The sequence below is a fragment of the Triticum aestivum genome, chromosome 7A (genome assembly GCF_018294505.1).
Source record: "Triticum aestivum cultivar Chinese Spring chromosome 7A, IWGSC CS RefSeq v2.1, whole genome shotgun sequence".
Taxonomy (NCBI): domain Eukaryota; kingdom Viridiplantae; phylum Streptophyta; class Magnoliopsida; order Poales; family Poaceae; genus Triticum; species Triticum aestivum.
This window is the reverse complement of record NC_057812.1, coordinates 661,161,502-661,165,297: the sequence shown is the minus strand read 5'-3', so window position 1 is coordinate 661,165,297 and position 3,796 is coordinate 661,161,502. Positions and strand designations below refer to the sequence as shown.

The window sequence follows — 3,796 nt, the reverse complement described above, 5'->3', positions numbered from 1 at the left end:
GTGCCATTGGTATTTATATAAGAATCTAGAAGATAATTTTATCTGTGTTACCACGAACAATATGATATGTAAGCATGTAGTGTGCCTTGCTTTTGATGTAATAATCAAGATTCTTGATTTTCATATATAGTATGATTTTACTGCTCCTGTCCTCTATCCTATCAGATGTATCCATAATTACAGAATATTTTGTGCAGTATTTTCTGGCGCCTATTTGAGGTTTGCATCTTCTCCAGTTCACTCTATGCTGCAATGCAATCTATTTTCAAAGTATTTCCTGCCATGATGCCTCCTTCTATCATTATAAATTTCAATTTTATATATGTTTAATTCCATATTCATATGCAACTACAAACAAGATTGCTTGCTTGAACCAAACTGTGTGTACCCATTATTTTGTACCATGGATAGATTGGCTTATGGTACTGCCAACATTTATATGTAAGCTTAAGTTCACATGGAAGTTGTAATATTTCCCCATGTGAAGATGACCTACATACTAAGAGCTATAGGAACAATCAGATTCCTCACTTTATTTACATACCCTTGTTTAAAAAATAAAGAAAAATACAAATTATAGGAAGTCATAATATTTCAAAACAATGCAAGCAAATATATACAACCCACATTATATGCTTAACCTAACAAGTAAGAGCCAAAATAGACGGGCGCAGCAACGCGCGTCATCAATGATCTAGTAAAATCTCATAGGGCTCAACCACTGGAGAGTCAAGCTCCACCCCACAACTTGAGGCCATCAATAACCCTGAACCGAGACGGCGCCATACAGCCACCACTCTCCTCAAACTGCATGTCATCATGATCGAGATGTGCAGCTTAATTGAATTGAAAGCCACCCACGTACTGAATCTTGACGACGGCATAATGGAAATATGCATGGTGATCCTGGCTCTAATCACCAAGGGACAATCTGATCGTTCGGGAGGCGTACCTTGATCGTCAGGTCGTCAACGATCTTTCCTTCACTGCCTGTGCCGGCAGTAGGCAGAAGAGGAACCAAGCTCGCAGATGTCAGGCATGTAGCGTTGGCGGCACGTGAAGTGTGGATGCCGCTGGACTGGACTCGATCGTGTGCGCGCGACAGATCTGAGAGATTTGGAAACGAACTCGCCTTCGCTAGGGTTCGCGGTGCCCGCCGCTTCTTATGTCCCGACTCAGTCCCGATTTTATGAAACCCTAGTATTGTATTGGAAATCAGGAAGTATTGAAACGTACTCCCTTCATTTCAAAATAAATGACTCAATTTTGTACTAACTTTAATACAAAGTTAATACAAAGTTGGGTCATTTATTTTGAAACAGAAGGAGTAATAAGCAGATGATGAGAAAAAATAGACGCTTACATCGCGCAGCTCGGGGAGGAGGGGATTTGGGGATCTAGGGTTGAGGGCGAATCACGAGCGGATATAAACAGGGTTGCCCTGATTTATATGGGAATCCAACCAATCGGATAGACTAGCTAGGGCAGTGGCGTAGCTAGGGGGTGGCCAGGGTGGTCCATGGACCACCCTGGAATTTCCCCATAGCTTGTATATAGTGTAGTAAAAAAATATTTCTTTGAAAATAAATAAACTTATGTAAATATTTTTATTGATGGACCATCCTGATTTATTGGGCTGGCTACGCCACTGAGCTAGGTCATATTTGTACCGATTTTCCGCACCCCCAGCACACATATATACTATTCTGTCAGTATTGTCACTGCTTGTATTATCATTTTTTTTGTTGAGAAATTGTATTATCAGTATATTTGTCACTGCTTGTATGATTGAGGACTGGTGAAACAAGCGTACCCATTATCTTAACATGTGTAAGAGGAAAAAAATTCAGCAAGATAGGTCCTCATTTACATCCTTAATTTGGAATGTCTCAAAGGGGAGAAACCGTAGAATTTTACAGAATTCTTGGTGTCGCCTGATGAAGACATGTACCTAGGGTGGGGACACGGACCTGACCTAAGAGTCCTATCCTAGGACATCCCTAGGAGAAGTTACCTTTCAATCGACTTAAAGGTATCCCACTCGACGGACTCAAGACACTCGACCTGCAGGCTATCACTCGACCATGAAGCCAACCACTCGACCGCCAGGAGAACTGTAGTCACTCCGCAGGCAAACAGTCAGCTGTTAAGTAGTCTTTATGGTCATTATAGCACTTTATTAGGGGCGTTACCAGTAACGCCCGACCTTAAATGTACCTTAAACCCCGCATTACTGAGGACAGGAGGGGGCCGGCGAACTCTATATAAGCCACCCCCCTCCTCAGTATGAAGGGTTCGCACCCCTGTTATTCACACGCCAGTAATCCAATCGACCGCCTCCGGACACCGAGATGTAGGGCTGTTACTTCCTCCGCGAAGGGCCTGAACTCGTACATCTTGGTGTGTTTACAACTTCCCAATAGCTGAGATCTAGCCTCTCCATACATACCCCCCTACATCACTGTCAGAGTTAGAACCACGACAGTTGGCGCCCACCGTGGGGCAGCAGTCTTAGCGCCTGATTGGAGAAGTTGCGATTTTTCCGATCCCTTTGATCATGGTTTCGTGCGGAGTTTTGGTGGAGGGCCGCGAGATCCGTCTCGGCGCGCTCACGTTCATCGCCGACGACTCCGCCTGGCTTCAGGAGGCGCCACTCGACATCGACGCGCTCCCCGTCCGCGGTGCGACGCATTTCCGCGCATGCATTCGTGGCGTCCTCCTGCGGCAACCGTCGACCCAATATCCGTCGGCCCCCGTATCGTCTCCCCGCTCTGTCTCCCACCGGCGCAAGCGCTCCGGTCGGTCGAGACTTCAGAGGTGGGTGAGACATGCCGTGGCTCGCCAGTCGGCCACCCCGCAAGTCGCGGCGATCGAGCCCGACGAATCCCTCTGCGGCATGTTCGACTGGCTCCGCGGAGACCGCATCCGAGTGCGACAGCAGCGACCCAGCGGCTGAGGTTCTGGCGGTCGATGGGACGCACAGTCCTCCTGGTTTCCCTCGTGCTGGTGGAGGCGCGGGTGGGGGCGACCCGTCGCATCCCCATGATGAGTATCTCCCCGAACCTCTCACATCATTACAGCGAGAGGAGCTTCGCCGTCGGAACATGGACGCGCTCCACACTCCTATTGTCGGAGAAACCCCCGAGGCCCGGGCCTTGGAGGACGCGCGCTTGGCTAACCTGGACGAGCGCACTCGACTGGAGAATCTCCAGTGGATACTCGACGAGCAAGCGCGTCAGCGGGCTCCCGAGTCCAGTCGACGTCAGCAAGCTCCCGAGTCCAGTCGGCGTCAGCTCTTCCCGCCGCCGCAGGTATACCGAACCCCAGTTCAGAATTTAGCCGCTGCGGCCCGTATAGTAGAATCAATTCAGCCCTCGCAGTCGGAGGCGGGCAGAAGCTTGTTGCAGATCAGAGCGCTGCTCCGGGCGGCGGGAAACCAGAATTCTGCTGTCTCTCAGTCGCGGAACAGGATCCACAGTCGATCCGTCGCAACGGATACAGTCGAGTCGGCTCACAGCCCGAGATCGCCCCCGAGGCGTGAGGCACGTGATGACTGGCATGATCAGTACAGGAGGAATGAGCAGTATGATCACCAATTCGACCGTGATGATCGAGGTCGAGTGCCAACCCCTCCCCCGAGGAGTGGGTCATATACGCCTCGACGGCAAGATGACAGACGCCCTCATAGTGTTGGGCAGAGGATTCCAGTCGACCCCAGAGACCCAGGCTTTGATGCGAGATCCATCCTCGTCCAAGGTTTGGTTGACAGGAACAGAGCTCATCGAGAGGGCCACAA

At 49.6% G+C, this 3,796-nt stretch overlaps 1 long non-coding RNA gene across 1 annotated transcript; it reads right to left on the bottom strand.

Moving 5' to 3' along the window:
• Positions 1 to 507: 507 nt before the first annotated feature.
• LOC123146984 (uncharacterized) lies at positions 508 to 1,205 on the bottom strand. The gene is made up of 2 exons (XR_006473003.1): positions 953 to 1,205; positions 508 to 807 (listed from the first exon to the last, which is right to left on the bottom strand). It is a non-coding gene; the product is annotated as an uncharacterized lncRNA (long non-coding RNA).
• Between the last annotated feature and the right edge of the window lie 2,591 nt (positions 1,206 to 3,796).